The sequence below is a fragment of the Passer montanus genome, unplaced genomic scaffold, assembly GCF_014805655.1.
Source record: "Passer montanus isolate IOZ18808 unplaced genomic scaffold, ASM1480565v1 scaffold107, whole genome shotgun sequence".
Lineage (NCBI taxonomy): Eukaryota > Metazoa > Chordata > Aves > Passeriformes > Passeridae > Passer > Passer montanus.
The window spans coordinates 239,534-257,529 of NW_024357281.1; the positions used below are offsets into that span (position 1 = coordinate 239,534).

Consider the following 17,996-nt stretch of genomic DNA (forward strand, 5'->3'; position numbering starts at 1 on the left):
ACATTAAATAATATCCTTCCTTAAGAAAATTTTACATATTCCACATATACAACAAACCCAGCACCAGTTTCAGTTGTGCTGTGAACATGGTGCTACAGTACTGAGCACAAGCAGCAAGATTGCTACCTGAATTCCTGGAGCTCAGGGTATTTAAATGAAACTAAAAGCCTTGAAATAGACCAGAAACAGGACACAAAGATGGCTTAGAGCCAGCACAGAACCATCCTTAAGACATATAGCATGTAGAAATTGTGAAAGTTGGATATGAGCAAGGGAAGAAAAAAGGAAGAGAAAAAGAAAGAAAAACAAGATGACTTTAGATTTACTAGCAGGGGAAAAAATTGTAAAGGTCAAACCTAGATGGTGGAGATGGGAGAGGTAAATGGTAGAAAGCTTCACTTCTTGCAACATTTCCTATGAATCTTAAGAGGACACCGTGCAGCTGAATTGGAGTGGACTCTTGCCAGGTAAATAATAAACTGGGTGGCAATTTCCATCTTGTAATTAAAAATATAGATTAAGAAAATGTAAAGCCTTAATTCAGGCTGCATTTAGGCGGTTGGGGGGTGTGGGGGGGAGAGATTGTATAAAATGCATGTCTGCAGAGGGGCTTCATGAGTCCCACAAGCAAAAGCTGAGATTGCAGTCCGTTCTGCATCAAGATTAGTCATAACCTCCTGAATGGGGAGCCCTCTGGGAAGAGAGGGACCAAGCGAAGGCAGGCACCTGGAAAATCCCCCTCCGCTGCTTTCCATTCATATAGAAACCGCTACATGCGACCACGAAGTGTCATCTCCATTAATAATTCACCGAAATATCTTGATTCATCAAGTCCAGGAACTTCCTGGGAAGTGTGGGAAAAGACCAGCGGGGCATCTCAGATGTCGAGAGAAGGACTTAAGACCAGCTCAGAGGATGAGAAGACGCACAGCACAAGCACACAGTTCACAACAGAGAAAAGCGTGCGTCGGCCTCCTCTTTATCCCCCCCTCCTTCCCCGATTTTATTCCGCTTTAGCTATCGCTACCAAACGATTGGGAAGAAGCTGGCTGCTCTCCACCGCAGGCACGGAGCTGCTCTCTGGGGGGAAGGGGGGCTCGCTGGCACAACCCTCCTCCTCTGCCCTCCCACCGCATTCAGTTGCAAATCCCTGCCCGCCCGGAGGAATCGGCTCCGCGCCCCCCCGGCCCCAGTGCGGCAGCTCCGGCAGCTCCGGCAGCCGCAGCGCCGGCGCCAGGGGTGCGGGTGCGCGTATGTGCGGGTGTGTGTGCGCGCCTGCCAGGGAGCCAAGCCGAGAGGGAGGAGTTTGGCTTTATTTTTTTTTTTTTTCCTCCCCCCCCCCTCCCCCTTTTTTTTTTTTTTTTTTTTTTTTTTTTTATTAATCAGGAGCAGTGAATGGAAACCAATCAGATAGAGAGCCCCCTCGGCTCGGGCTGCCTGCATGCCGGAGTTAAAAAGTGCTGCTGGCCGAGCGGGAGCCCTAGTGCGAGGCGGGGAGGCTGAGCGGCAGGAGAAGGGGCCGGGGAGCTGCGCTGCCGCGCCGCCGACCCGGGCGAGGCTCGGCCGCCTCGTCCCTGCGCGCCGGTAAGGAGATGCGGCTCTGCACCTCTGGAGGGGCAAGTTGTAGCTCTCACCAGCCAGCCGCCTTCTGCTTCCCACCCACCCCCTGCTCCTTTTTTTTCTTATTCTTTCTGCCGTGCTTATTGGGAATGCTAATTAGGGGGGGGGGGTGATGACGGAGGAGGGGGACAGCACTTATTTCGCAAAGTTGGCAGCTGCCTTGCGGAGAGCTCTGCCCCCGCCGCCGCGCCGGGGTGACCCCCCCGGAGCTCCGCGCCCTGCCCGACGCTCAGGGGCGTGCGGGGACCACGTTTTGCTGGCGTTGTAAGTCAGGCGAAGGGATGCGGCGTTTTCCTGGGATTGTCATCGCCAGCAAGATACTTCGGGCGAGGAGAGGTGGTGAGAGCGGGAGAAGGGTCGTGTGTGCTTGGAAGGGAATAACAGTAATAATTAGTAATAACAACAGCAAAAGGATGAATAACTAGAACATAATAATTTTCAAAGTCTGTCTCTGTTTCTTGATACTGCCTAGTTGCTTTGAAATGAGTACAGGGCAAAGCCTTTCGGATCATGAGCGAAATCCGAGGCAAAGTGCAGAACTGAATGTAGAGCACAGTTGAAATGAGGCGCTCCCTCAGTGAAAAGAAGGGGGCAGAGCGAGCAGATCGGGGGACGTTACAGGAATTGACAAATGTGAAGTCTTTTATTTGATAAAAGAACGGGTTGAGGAGTGCTGGAGGAGGTGGAAGTAAGAGGGTAGGCGTATAGGCATTTTTACAGGAAAGAAGTTGGGTAATTGCAGAAAGCAAGCACTGAATTTGGTGGTGTAGTAAATGTTTCTAAGGAGCTGGTAACATACTTTCTGTGTCAGCTAGGTTGAACTATTTTTGTATTCATATGTATGTAACACCTACTTACCTGCACGCACAGGGAAAACAGTTTGCATACTACATCTGTGTATTCTTATGCAGAAGGTCGAGTCAAGAGATAAGCAATAGCAGTAGAGGTCAGTGGCTGTGGAAAGGATCCTGTCACTGCTGCAATAAAATCCATATTTTACGGAGAGTTAAATGCAGTACTTTTTAAGTGCAAGTGGATGGTCACCTAAGTAACTCCTGATGACATTCAAGGTTGGAGAAGTTTAACGACCGAAATTACTCCCAGCATGATAGCACAGTTTCTACTTTTATACAAATTGAGAAGATAGGGCACCTTTTTCTTTTTACTTCTTTTACTTGTGTGTGTTTTATGATCTGTTAGCAGTGCATGAGAAATTGAGTAGCACAAATTACTTACAGAGTGTAAGGTCAGTCCTTTCTCCAAATTTACTGTTCTTCTAGCACAACTGGAATAAAGAGTACATTCTTGTCTATTCAAGAATCTCTGAGGAGGGAATGTACATCCTACATGTGTACCTCATGAGCTACATGCATGAACATTTGTGCAAGGAGAACATTACAATCAAGAGCAAGGTTATTTCCATTCCCTTTTGTCACAGGACCGTGTGTAGTAGCATTCTGGAAATGACATAATTCCGAGGGAATAAAATTGCTTGATCGTGCAGACCTCTTTGGTTTTAATCAAAATAGACATAGCTCTCCCAGTCAAGATAAAGGCTTATCTCTTGTATTTGCTGGGCTGAAATCTCTATTATGCAGGCAGTTCTTTACAAAAGTACTTGCATGTTACTTAAAACATTCCATAAAATTGATTAACATCTGTTCCTGAGCAATATAATGCTATGAGTAATGGTGCATCCCTGTTCATTTCTTTTTTTTCTAATTCCTGTTTAAAGGCAATAAGTTTGCATGTCACAGGAGAGTTGGGTAGGGCTCCAAGGCTTGTGATCAAGATTAAGTAGATTCCTTTATCATGGATATATACAGTTTTAAAGGCCTGGCAGCAATGACACAATTGGATAGCTCCTATAAAGAGCCCAAACATGCTAATAAAGACTGCAAAGCTGAATCTCTTTTTCCTCTCCTCTCAGATGTTATCTGACACAGCACCAGTAAATATATAATCTCATATGCTTCTGGCTTTCAGCTACACCATAATCTTTCTGGACGTATTTCTAGTGGTTTGCAGTTGACTTTTGAGCTGAGGGAGGCAGCCAGTCTTTTCAGAATAACGTAATCAGAGCAGCAGCAATACTTTTTTTTTTTTTTTTTTTTTTAACCCAGGGAAAATGGCATTGATTCAGTCCTGTTGTAGCTCTCTGCAATTATCCTTTGCAGCCATTTAAGTAACTGGGGTCCCCATAGGGATTTATTAATCCCTCTAGGTATTTTAATTTTCACACCAGTTCACAGCTCTTGTATATCTCCATGCCAGCACTCTAAAGATTACATTTATAGACATGGTCATAATTTTCTAACCAAGCTGTTCGGGTAGAAATGTGCATCTTAACTTCTGACTCTTCTCTCCCTCTCCCTCCCTTCCTCCCTCCCTTCTTCCCTTGCACAGCTCTTTCATGCAAGCAGTAACCTGCCGCTCAAGGCAGCCTTCCCTTTCATAAAGTTTGCATTTTGCCATCTGCTGTTTCAATAATATTTAGTTGAGAGACTTCCTTCAAAGCAAAACATACACATGTTAAGAAATGTGGGGTTTTTTTTTCCCTGCTCTCTGCAGAAGATCTCAAAACTAATGTGAACTTGATAGAAGTTATGAATGTGCCTGTGCTCTCACCAGCTGAGATCCTTCTCTAAATGAGCAGCCCTCTTCTCAAGGGCATACTGGGTTCCTCTGCACAGGAGCCTCCCTCCAGTCCACTGTCCCCTCAAGTGTGCTACATCATTTTTGCTTTGACTGAAGAAGTTTTCAGCACGCTGACATGCCGCTTATTAATAGACTCCTGCAGCGTTTTGGGGTTTAGAAGGAACCACTGTTGGATTTTCTGGTCGTTGCTTGTGTGCTGTGTGGTGGTCAAGCAACATTTATCTATTGTTAAATGAAATGATGGTCACTGTCTCATGCTTAACTGAACTTTTCACTGTGTCACCTGCCCTTTGTTGACTATTTTTAAATTATGTTACCTTTCTAGTGCAATCTTGCAGCATTATGGCTCAAGATGTGCAGGAAATTACTTATGGATCTCCTTGGAAATAGTGGCTAATTACTAAAATGAAAGGTAGCTGAAATCTATAAAAAAGAGTGGGTAGAATGCATTTGAAGCAGCAGGCCCCACTGTGATGGTGCCTCATCTTACATAATGGTTACAATTCCTCTAGTGGCTCTGCTGCAATTATACCAGAATGAAGTAGAATTGGTTTTCAGTATCTTTTGATTATCATAAGCATGTGGGAAGGGCTGTGCCTTGGAAGCTGGGTGTTAGGGAGACTTCTTCATTAACCTCTTGAAGACCTAGTTAGCTGCGGTAACTGTTCCTGTGTCTTAAAAGGCTTTGCATCATTTGGGGTTTACTTCTTTTTTTCTGTTTCTTTTTCCTGTATAATTTCTTGGGTTCAATGCTCTTAGAAACAGGGTTGATAAACTTAGTTGTGGTTATCCTGACTGCCATGGTGGGGCCAAATTCAGGATCTTTTCAATGTAAATCTTTAAGTGAGTCCCCTATCCTGTGCACAGTGAAGAGTTCTGTCGCACACAGAGCGAATCTCTTCTGCTGACTCGATGCAGGATTCAGTTTGCAGTATAAACACCATTCTCAAGTTTAAATGTGTTCTGGTTGAGATAAAAATCCAGTAGCAGCTGGTTTGCTCATGCTGCATGCTTAGTCATAGCAGACCTTTCCAAGGGGTCTGAAAAATACTATGCTGTGTGAGGAGAAAGGTATGGCATCTTGCCTTGTTTCATTTGGGATGGGGAGAGATGAGATGTAGTGTGAACATTTAGTATTAAATGCAGCTTTTAGTTGTCTTTATTGTTTAACAAAAGGTATAGGGCAGATTATTACTCCCTGTTTTAAAAACACCCTTGAAGAATGCATAATTAATACAAAACATCAGCAGAAGAAGTCATCCTCTGGGTTGTGCTATGAGTGTTGCTGCAGTGAAATTAGGTGGGGAAAGTGCTGGATAAAAGCATTTTTAAAGTTCAAGTGCGAGTTCTTCCTATCCAGTTGTGCTTTCTATGCTGTAAATCTCAGCCTAAGTCTCTTTTTAGTTCTTCCCAAATGACTGGCTGATATGTGTTGGGAGTCGATCCAGGTTCAGGTTCCTAAGCTTCTCTAGGGCACTGCTGTGTGTCCTGATCCTGATCACCCATCAGCTACTTCCCCATCCCATTTCAGGCAGGCTTATCCCTCTTTGTACCCGTGACCATCTCCTTATTCCAGGTGGGGCTCACTGCCACTGTGGTCTTCCACTGTATTTTCCTGATTGTGCATTTGGCACTGAAAGGCCCAAATAAAGACTGTAAATATTTGAGTTTATGCTTTTGTTTGTTTGTTAGCAAGAGCATTCCCAGAAGAAAATAGGATAACTGAATTTCAGGAGCGTTTATAGAGTGGTGTGAATTAATGTTATTGGTTGGTACATCCAGTCTTGTGGAACTGCCTGCTCCTTGAGTATTTTTCTCTCTCAAAACAAACCAGAAAGCATTGTTTCCTCCACAGCTGCAACCCTCTGAGCAGCAGTGAGGATCAATGCTGATGAGGAAGGGTGAGGGGAGCCTGTGAGCCCTGTCAGGATGAAAAACGCTCAACTGGCATGGTGTCCTTCCTGAGTTAGGATGTTGGATCTCCAAAAAAAATCTTTAAGCAAAGAAGTGATTGCTTAACTGTGATGGTGCCAGAGCACTTGATAGCACCATGCTGAAACATCCAAGATAAGTGATACTGCATTATCTTTCTTTACACCCAGCCACAAGACATCCTCTCCATACCCTCCTCTTCACCAGGCACATAGACAAAAAGTGCATATACATTTCCATCTGGTCTCATTCAAGAACACTGCCAGCCTTGCTATGTTTTAAGTAACTTGTTCAATAATGGCCTTATTCTGGCATTGTGGGCAAATATTTTATGGGTTAATTAGCCTGTCTTGTCAGGATATGCATATATATTTATATACAGTCAGAAAATGCTTTATTCTAGTCAGAGTGTGACTATTAGATTTCATTTGCAACATAAATACCCATCATAACCCCTTAGCTCTTTCCTGGTGACACACCACAATGCACAGAAGAGAGCACTTTATGAATGAGATCCGTCCTGGACTAACTGGGTACCGTAATTCCTCTCAGCTAAACTAATTTCATTATCATGCTGTAATGTTTACAGCAGCCTCTGAGATAATAGGTGGTGTATCTTTCCAGCATTCCCACTTCTGCATCTAATCGCAGAGTCAGAGCAGGAGGACCTAGGAGAAGGGTCAGCAGGAACTGAAAATTAGCACAAAAATTAAACAGTAGTCAAGTTTCCCCAGGTACTGCAGGTTCGTGCCTGTCTGGTGGAAAGCAGACCTGCCTGTTCCCTCATTACAATTGTCAGCTAATAGCTTCTATAAGCACAAAGGCTGCTTAATCAACACGATCATTACCATGTAGCTCTGCTTTGTTGTGAGGGTAACACCAAACTCAAAGAGAATACTTACCTCTGATGGTAACTCCACTTAGCATTGAAGGTCATGGTGATCCAGACTTGCATGAGAGGAATGGTGGGAGAACCACTTGTGCCCCTGGGCCCCAGCTGGGGTGCTGACACTGCAGCCCTGGGGCCAGCCTTCGTACTGAGTCTCACTCCAGGGAAAACCCTCTCTCTTAGAAAGAGGTCTCCTCCTCCCTCATCCTCTTAGATCCAATACCATAGCAAAAATAATTAAAAGCACAGTTGCTTTTAGTTTTGCCCTGAGGACTCAGGTGAAATCTGTTTCCTCACTGAATTGATACACTTTGAGTGCCTGGTGGTTTGTAATTTTAGGGTGTCATTAGTCTGGCAATCATTATTTGACACAAGTGTCTTTATGGACAAAAAGAAAATTATATAGCTTAGAGTAGTCTGCAAAACCCGCCCTCCCCAAGAACCCACAGGTACTCTGTGCACATTTGGGAGTCTCACTTCAAGTAAGGGACAAGGTGTAGTTCACTCAAAAGCTGTTCAAGTATTCCAGAATTTCACATCTTCACCACATGGCCCCACTGTGAGGCTGGCCTGTATAATTGGCCATGTTTTACAGCAGGGGAAGCAAATCACCACGCAGGTGAGTGACTTGCCCCAGGTTACAGGAGGAGATCATAACACAGCAGGGATGCTGAACCAGGCTCTTATAGCAAGTACAGCTTGCAGTCAACCTGCCTGCCTCTCTCCTGCTCTCTTCAGTTGTTGCAGCTGATCAAAGAATGGATGGGGGGGGGAAAAAGTCAGATTTGGGTCTCTTTTTTTCATCCAAAAGGAAGCCAATTATTTTTCTCAAGGACTCTTTGAATCTGCATTGACACTCTCTCCCCAAAGGATTTTCTGGATGTTTTTTGATTGTTTGTTTAGCCATGTTTTTTATGGTGGGGAAGGGGGGGAAGCTGGGTAGCTCCAGAGCTGTCTGAGACAAGACTGAGTATCTTATTCCCAGGAGAAAGTAATCTGAGCTGTCCCCAAGCAAGGTGGCAATGACCTTCCTCTCTGCATTGGCCGAGTTGGACTGGACACAAAGTTTCTTTACCATTCCCTGCCTCATACATTCCCACCTACTTATGCTTGTGGGAGAGAAGGGGATAAAAAAGAAATCTCATAAAAGGCTGACTATTCTGCATGCTGCTCCCTGTGGTTTGGGGCAGCCAGAGGTCATATCCACACTATCTCTTGTTCATGTCCATGCCTGCATGAATTCATTTCAAAGCACCCTTGCTTTGTAAATATCTAAGGAGTAGTATTCCTAGCACATAGATATGAAGGTGAGTCAAAGGGAAGTTACTTGAATAAGGACATGGTGTACACCAATACCCCTGACACGGGTATTGATCTCAGTGTAAATAAAATAGAGGGAGAAGTAGGAAGAGACACATAAAAAAGACGCATTAAATTTAAAAGTTATGTGGCCAGTTTAGATCGAAGCAGTATCAGGTCCTGAGCTCTGTGCCACCTACTATGACCTAATGCTTTTGGAGCTGGCCTGACAAACTGATCAAGCTCTACAAGAATTCAAGAGAACCTATTTCCTCACTTTCATAGTGTGAAGAGTGCCCTGGCAGATCACAGAGCAGGAATATATAGAGGTAGAATTTCTTTCAGGGAGCAAATTTCTTTTGTGAAATTGGTGCTCAATTTAGCTGTCAGGGCTGAAAGGGAAAAAAAAAGCAGAAGCAACTCTTAAGTCCACCAGCCACATCCCTTTAAGCAATTCATGCTGTGCCACCCAGTTTTATAAAACCCTGTATTTCATCTAAACTCCATTTAAGTCTAAATAATATGAATGCTCTGCTCTGGTATTTCCCTTTTCACTGCTGATAATTACCAAGTTATTTCTGCCATAAACAAAGCATGTTCTTCTCTCTGACTTATCATACCTGGTCCCAGAACAGTTTGCTTTTAAAAGTACTAATAAACTACACTGAAACCTACAAGGTTGTTTGAATATTTGAGTGTTGTTCTGGATCAAGATGTCAGGGTTTGTAATGAAACATTTACAACTTTGCAATTATTTTCATGGTGACCACAACATGACTGCCAAATGTTTATATAATTTGTATCCCTAAATAATGGACTACACTAAATGGGGATGGAAAGAAAACCTGTGTAAGGAATAACCATCATTTCCCACTGATGCCAGCAGATCGCCTGGATCATCTGTACAGCATGGAGAAGATTCTCTGCAGTCTCTGTCAGCTCCCATCAGCAGTTGCAGAGGGGATAGAGAGGACTGGACTGAGATTTGCACTTCCTGGCTGTTTCTGCTGGCGTGTAATGGGAAGATTCCTCCTTTGTGCAAGTGTCACTGTGTGCTGCATCTCTAAAACCATTTCTTAGCTCAGATTCTTCCTCCTGGTGCCTGTGTCTTCAGGTCATTTGCACTTAAGAGGAAGCAGAGCATAAGCATCTGAAAAAACACCTGGTCCAGTGTATTATATGTATTAATATCTACAGCCATCAGCACAATTCTGCAGACAATCTAATCTCAAGCAGCTTTCAAATTTAGTGCTTTTCAGAGTGGTGTTTCCCATCAGAAACAGAAGTGTGCACTCTGATTTATAGGAGGAATTTCTTTTCCTCTTGGAAAACAAAAAAACAAACACAACAAAACAACACAAGAAGACGTTCCCACTTTTCTCAGCACATAATTTATATTGCTCTTAAATGAAATGCATTACCATATTGTAACATGTAAGGGTCTATTTTGCAGGATTACTGAAGCAGCTTCTCATTAATCCACCGTAATTCATTTGTCAGATATCTCAAAGCTACTTGATATTGGAGTTACTTTAATGTATGACAGAGTTTTCCTTGGCAGCAGGTTGTAATTTCAACCAGGCTGGTAAATGTGAGGTCAGAGGCTGGTTACTGCAAATCTAGAAGGTTAAAATATGCTGCACATCCTTCTTCCCTGTTGCAATAACATCCTGAGTCCCGGATGAGCAAAAGTAAATACTGGAATTATTCATGAAAAACAGGTTTCATCCTCTTGGAATGGTCACACAATATTATGTGTTTTGTGTCTATTGCAGAAGTACTTATATTTGTCAAGCTGGCATTAAAAACAGCCTTCATGAGCTGCAGACACCTCAAGCTCAGATTTAGTTTCGAGCCCTGACCCGAGCAAGTATCTGTTACATCTCAGAGGCCGTGGGTCTCTACAGAGGGAGCTGCTGGAGCCATGGTGGTGCCTGGGGTGGTTGCAGTTTAACAACAGGCATCCTGGCATGGACAGGCAGGTATCCCAGCATTAGGAGCAGTCAGAAAACTTACTTAAGAAAGCTGAACTGAGCAAGGCAAATGGAGAGACGAGCATGTATGAGCAACTGCAGCTTCAGTAAGTGTTTGACTGGGACCAGCTTGGTGCAATCCAAAATACCAGAGGTCTTTTGTTAAGTCCCACAGTTAGAGTGCTTTGCTGCTGGTGGTAGAAAGGACCAGATTATGGCAGCAGCAGTTTCCAGCTCTGGGAATGGTGAGGTCAGCATAAGCAGAGGATATTCAACCAGATGGTGTTCAAGTCCTATTTTTCACTTCCTTCAAAGATGACATGGTGGAATGTTTGATACTTCTTTATATACACTACTGATGGTAGTGCAGGACTCATGCCTATTGCAGCTTTATTTCTAGGATATGTGGCATAAAGGTTAATGAGGACATGCTTTCAGATATCACCCAACTTCCCATATTCTCCTTCCCTTACAGATTTTTCTTCTTCCATGGGAATGTTATACACTCATCTGTTGTTTTATGAGATAATTGTTCTTTGCTCAGCCCTGTGCATGTTCTAATTATAGAATGTTTTAGATTAGAAAAGACCGCTAAGATCACCAAGTCCAAGAGTTAACCCAGCACCGTCAAGTCTGTCACTAAACCATGTCTCTAAATGACATGTTTCCTCAGGAAGGACAAGGCACACCAGGAAGCCAAAAGTTCAAAAGACTTCAGTGTGTTGGAAGTAGGTGTTTGTTGTCACATAGTGGGTTCATCACAAGGATGGATGAGTTTGCTCTTGCGATTGCTGTTTTACCATTGACTCCAAGCTGCCCAAAACAAAGCAGAGACTAAGCAGAATTAATCTGCAAACTGGGATAGCATGAATTATCACAGAATATTCTGAGCTGGAAGGGATCCACAAGGATTTTGAAGTCCAGCTCTTAAGTGAATGGCCCATACAGGGATTGAACCCACAACCTTGGCATTATTAACACCATGCTCCAACCAAATAATTGAACTGAGCCATTAGAAATAAGTTGCTAATGTAAGCAAGATAAACTTGATATGCTGCCTGAAATGAGATGTTAGAGATGATAGGGAGGAGAAAAAACTTTTCATTTAGATGGAAACAGGACTGATTAATTAAGCAGTAACGAACAGGGAACCTTGCCTTGAATTGATATGAGGCTTGCAGTGCTAATTTAACACAGAATACAGCTTCCAATTTGTTATTAAATTAAAATGGCTTTTAAAATTGTTTACTTTTTTTTTTCCCTTTTCTGCTTCTGTGTGGCAAAATGATTATTCTGGCTAGTTAGAGAAACCAATCAGAGCAGCAGAAAGTGTAGGTTGAGAGAGGAAAGATTGTTCTGTTGTGTAATTAAGAAATATACACTAATATCCATGACATCATGAATAAGCACTTCAAAGCAGTAAGTATGCTCTGTATTGCATATTAAATGAAACAATTAGTATGCTAACAAGCTGCTCTGGACATACACTAAAAAGACATCACACTTTAGGAAATTACTGTTTCTTATTTTTTACTCTAAAGATCTGCTCACCTGACTGACAAATTGTTTCTTCCTCATTATTTCTTAGTACTTTCTTCCTTTTCGTCCTTTCCCCTTTTCTTGCAATTTTCAAAGCAGTTTAAATTTTGGAGACTTTGTGATGACTCCACACAAAGGAGCTTTTTCTACCCCAATCAAATTATATGGTGGAAGTGTGAGAGATTGTATGTGATAGACAAATCCTATGGAACAAGAGGGAAAACAACCTTCTAGCGACATTGCTTTTTTTAGTCTCAAACAAAATACACTCTTGACAGGAATGATTCCTTGTAATTTATTGTAGGATAGCTGAACAGTAGCAATTTGTCATGCGTAGTTATGTAATTTGATGGGTTCATTTCTTAAATGAATTATGGATTATGGATTACCTCTGTATATCAACAACAGAGCTGTATCTTTTATGTAAATATTCCCTCAACTTTTTCTTCCTCTTCCAATCCATTTTCCGTCATACAGAGATGACTTTTTTCCATCTAATCTTTCAACTAATAAGGTGTTTAATAATTTAGCAACCTAAAAAATGAGCATATTTCAAAGGAGTTAGTATCAATGGTAGTGTAAGAGCCTGAGGCTATGAAAAAGTGGATGAGGTTACCAAAGTTTTAGAGTCAGGATCCCAACTGTCTTTCTGCTTCAGGCAGCTGTTTTATTAAAGTTGGTATTAAACAACACTGCCTAAGGTCTGATTAACAATTTATGACTTCCTAAGAAGGATTAACAGAAGCCTATCATTTTTATATTTAAATCTTGATTTGCATCTAAGAGAAACCATACCCAGGTTTATATTTTCATTATTTATTATTATTATTATTATCATTACTGCCTCTGAAATGTTGCTTTTGTGAATATTCCAAGCTCCAGTTTGTTGTGCTGATCTGTTGGTACGTCATCCACATACATGTGTCAGAGGGACAACTTGCTTCTTCCATCCTGTGATGGGCTTGATCCTGCAAAGTCATGGTTTTTGTCTCATGCTGGGCTCAGTTGCTCTTCACTGAAGTCCATTGGGACAGAGGGTGATCTGCAGTTGGCAGTCAGGCTGAGATCTGCAAGACAAGGAGTTGAATGTTGTCCGGCTAACATTACTTTGGGGAGTAAAATCCAGTTGTACAGGACCAAGGCTCGCCTGACATACCTTCCCAGAGGGAAATTTTCCTGTTTGACATTCACTTTGTGCAACTCCTTCCCAGTATCTCAGTTTATAAGCCTCCCAGTCGCGCTTATGAGGCTGCTTCTGTTCCACCTCTGCTAGGAGAGGAGCAGAGGGTGTTTCTGCTGCTATGTTCTGGGGTGTAACAGAGCAGGAGCTCTGTTGTTGCTCTTTGCTCTTACGGACCCAGAAAGAAGCATGCTACCAGGTGGGAATGGGTTGAGGAGTAGATACCTAAATGTGCTGGCCAAACTTTGTTCACTCTCCTGTACAAGAAACCAGGCCAAAGACATGCAGCTTAGTGGAGCGGAGTGGAATTTATTCTACTTCTGGCAAAGATTTTTTTTAAATCATTTTTGTTTTAATGTTCAAATAGAAAATAGTAACAATGGCCTGTTCTGTTACCTCTTTTCAAACTGTCCTAATTCCCCCATTGACTGTCTTTTCTAAGTTCAGCTGCCTTAGAAAATTGTGTGGCTTTTTTTTTCCATGTGTATTTCCATTTCTGATACTCTTCAGTGAATTTAACACTCATGTCACCAAGGGATGGATGTGGTGGTCATAGCGTGTAGAGCTAAGGGAAAAGATTGTCAGCTAGGGACTATGAGCTCCACCGGCTCACAGCAAGGGAGATATTATTTTGGTTTTCCTGAGCTTCTCTAGTCAGTAAGACACAAAAAGGTTCTGAAGAAATGTTGATATTTTTAAGGATCTTCATTAGATTACTTGAACTCTCAGCATGTCCATTGTTTTTCTTATGACCAGTTGCATGGTTTTTGTCTTGGTATTAAGGGCTTTTAAGTTTTAAAATACGAGAGCCATCGTCTGAAAACTGCTGGTTCTTCAGAGCAGAAACAAGCATTACTACATTCAGAGAAAGATTTCTCATTTTCCTGGCTTTTCAGGATGTGCTAAGCTGAATTTAAGAGCTGAATTTTAGAGCTGCATTCACATTTCAGTAATCTGCTCCAAGAAGTGCAGTCGGAATATTTTCTTGTGACACTTGCCTTTGGCCTGTGCTTGTGGGTCATTATTGACAGAGGGATTTAAACAAATGCTCAAAAGATTGTGCTGAATCAGGGAGCAGTACCTGAGAAGAATAAGCCCCTTAGATGCTGGATTAACAACACTCAAGGTTTCTAGTTTATTCTTCAGTTCTGACTAAAATTTTATCTAGTCATATTCTCAGTCAAAAGAGGACAAATGAATATTATTCCATTGACTTCCAAGGACATGAAATGATAAATATGAGCTGAAAAACCAGACCAAGGAAGCAGAAGAAAATGCATGAATAAATTATCAACAGTGGACATGCCCAGGAACTTAGAGCAGTCAGGTCTCCCCACTTTCTCTTCTCTCTCTCCTATTAAAAAATCCTCAGCCATCTAGAGAGCAGGAGAAATATCATGGGACTTCTGTGGCCAGAGACACAGAAATCAACAGTGTGAGTGGATAGTCCATACTTAATCTGTGCGGTGAAGTAGTTACCAAATATATTCTACAGCAACACCTATTTATTTGTATGACATTAATGTCCACAGGTCCTAATTGTGGAAAGCAGTGCTCTAACCTAATAGAGTCCCAGCTGGCAAATATGTTCAGAGAAATCAGTCTTAGCTGCAGGATTATTTGACCAAAATATGGCTAACTTCACAGGAAATCATATTATAAGAGAATGGTTAAGTGAGTTCTACCTTATAATAGATGTGTGAGTTAAACATGTCAGCTACACTTTTGTCCAATTAAAGCATACTTATTTAAAAAGATAGCTGAATACCTGCAGTATTGTTATTCATTCTGTAGCCACTGGAATGGTTTTAAAGTCTTCTGCACACAGAATTTGCAGGTGAGGTCTGTGATTTTTCACTCACAAAAATGGTTTCATGGTTCCCTTAAATGAATCAGAAATAGAAAAAAAAAAAGAGGTCTGACCACAAGACAGACACAAGAATGTCTTATGTGTAGGAACAGCATGGTATCAGGCATAATACAGAATATCACAGTTCTTTAAAGAAAATAACAGAAAGAAGTAAGAAATAAAAAGTGAGGTCAAAATATTTGCTGGGAGTCACAGGAGACCATACTATGTGACTTCAGTTGTCTTGAGGATAAATTTTGCTCTGAGAATGACACATCTTTCCCCTGTATTTGTGGGTAGGATTGTTGCCAGGAAAATGACCTCTTCTCTGAGCTTTGATTTTAATTTTATTCCTATTCTGTGACTACACTCTTGGAAATATATAAGCTGTTCAGCCTTGGTCAATTGCTATTTTGTGGTTACCCCAGGTTACTTTCTGCAGCAAGGTTAACAGAATTTGGAGAGAAAGGTTGTCTGTGTCATCACAGTTTGCAGATACGGATGTGGTATACCCATCAAAAACCAGTCTGTCAGCACCTGGTTTGTAAACATCTCTCAGTATCTGCTTTTGGATGCTCCTTACTAGTTGATTTCCACTACACAACAGTGCTCTAAAATGTTCTCATGTGGACATCAGCTTGCAGTGGAGTGTCAGCTAGCCAGAATCCAAAGATAAAGCCAAGTACCTTCCTGTTTTGAAAGTTTTGCAAATGGTCACATCTTGACATGATTGAATGAGGGAAATATATGAAGTTGTGATCTCTTAACATCTGCTCCTGCCTTATTTTCTGAATCTCTTCAGAACGAGCAGACACCCAAGCCTGCATTCACACACCCGGCTTTAAATGGGTTACTGGTATCTACACTTTGCTGCTTGAGTCTTCTTGTGCCTTCAACCCAGCTCTGAAATGTGTCCCTCCAGGTTAGCTTGCATAAACATAAAGCCCCAAATTAGCATTGCAAGCAACCATTGCCCTCAAAAACCAGTAGTTTTTCTGTGCTCAGTGCATATTTGCCATCTGCTAATGCATTAAAAAAGAAAAAGAAAAAGAAAAAAAATCTCGGCCAAGTCCTTAATTTGGAGTAAATCCATGTCTAAAGCTAGTAACTTTAAGGAACTGTCACTGCCTTTACCAGCTAGAGAACAGGCCTCTGTGACTGCAGAGGATGCTTTGGAGCATTTCTGCTGTGCATTGTTTCTGCCTGCCTGAAAGGATGCCAAAAAGACAGAACACGTTTTCACAGAAGCAGCCTTCTGGTTGTTGTCCACTGTGCAGAACGGGGTGCCTACCTATACAGTGCAAGTCTTCTGTACTGCTTGGCTCTAGGCACAGCTCACATACCTATGTGATATAAATACTCAGCTTTGCTTTCTCAGCTCTAACCCTTCCCATGCAAAGTCAGAAGCGTGGACACTGTGCCAAAAATAGGATGCTGAATCCTAGCTCCTTGCAGAAATGATCTCTTTAAAAGCCACAAGCAAAGAGGGAAAATGATCTGGAACCATCTCACACTGTAAAGGATATTTTGGTTGTCTAGTGGATTTTTTTCTTCTATCAGGGCAAAAAAGACCCAAACACAATTAAAATATTAAAGTTATAACACCAGTGGACACAGGAATCTAGACAAAGGAATGAGCATTTCTTGTTTCTTGTGTTCTTACAGATACAGGAATGAACATTTTACCCAGACTCCTGCTCAGGACAAGTACTGTGTGACTGTCTGGCATGTCCTACACCATTACTATTCAGGCTGCTGGCACTGGAAAAAAATACACTATGTGAACACAAGAAACGTGGAAGGATAAGAATTTGGAGAGGAAATGGCTGTATTTTACATCTAAAATTCTGTCTCTTCAAAAAGAAAAGGAGGGACTCCTAGAATTTATATATTTCCTGCAGTATGATGGATTGATAAATCACTCTGGGGGAGTGATATTTTTGGACAGAATAAAATACTCTCCAAAAGTTTTTAAAAATGCTGCCTGGACAAGGTAGTTCAGTAAGAGTGTTTTAAAAGGCCTCACAAGAAATTCTGCATCTTTATTTCACAGCTCTCCCTCACTTGCCTGTCTCTTTCAATAAAGTGTTACTCTGCCATTGAGGATACCTGGCTTGCTGGCTGGTGTGACACATGTTTCAGGATGTTGATACCAATGTAGTTGTTATTCCTCAGGGGATTGGCAAGCAAACGAATGTTTGAAAGCCCTCTACCTTCAAGGCCCCTACTTGAGAACCCCATTTAGAGCAGATGCCAGCAGTCAAAAGCACCATTAGTACCACCTAATGGCTCTTCACAGGACTGTGTAAGCAAAACAAGTATTTTATTCCCTTTCATACAGAAAAAAAAAAAAAGGTAAATAGTAGTGGGTTGTACTAATAGCATCATCTGTTGAGAACTTCAGTGGCGCTCGCCCATGAACCAGAAGTGGCGTGAAGGATGGCACTGCCAAGTGATCTCTAGGCTCCTTGGTGAGGTGGGCTGAATAAACTCTCATTGCTGCTGTTTATCCCTTATCTGTTCTGTGGACAAATAAACCTTCAGCCTCTGAAGCTGACAGTGTATATTCTGCAGGAGCATTGCACTAATAAAAAAAATTTAAAAGGGAAAAAGAAAAAGCACATTCTGAGGTAGCTGTCATATCATGGGAAAATGTCCTGTACTTTTGGACCCCTGAGTTGCTCAAAGAGCCTGTGGCCTGTGTTTTCTCATATCTGCAGAGAACTACAGGGAAGTCTCTAATCTCAAGGTGGAATTCACTTGTCTCACATTCTAGTCATACAGTGAAAGACCTGCAGTATATAAATATGTACGTGATGCATTTAGGCTACATTTTTAAATTTGAGTGTAGAACTTTGAGTTGTGATATCGCCTCTGATAGAGGAGGAACAGGAAAGGAGCACAAAAGATACAGTTTTACAACCACCCCTTAGAAACCCCTTATTAAAGAAGGAATTGAATAACTCGGGGTTTGAGTGTCAGTGCCCTTCCTTTCATGAGTGATCTCACACTGAGTTCAATTTTTTTTTTTTCCTAAAGTGCATTTTATCACTGCCT

General features: G+C 41.9%; 1 protein-coding gene across 4 annotated transcripts in view; it reads left to right on the forward strand.

The window, feature by feature from the left end:
* Positions 1-899: 899 nt before the first annotated feature.
* The window catches only part of LOC120508408 (cadherin-6), a 103,327-nt gene continuing 86,230 nt past the window's right edge, over positions 900-17,996 (forward strand). For 2 of the 4 annotated variants that reach the window (XM_039721977.1, XM_039722004.1), the window contains exons 1-2: positions 900-962; positions 1,387-1,584. The gene's annotated coding sequence lies outside the window, so the exon portion shown is untranslated. Of the gene's footprint in view, positions 963-1,386; positions 1,585-1,813; positions 1,960-17,996 lie in introns of those variants that run through there. The other 2 variants (XM_039721984.1, XM_039721994.1) reach the window with 2 other exon arrangements.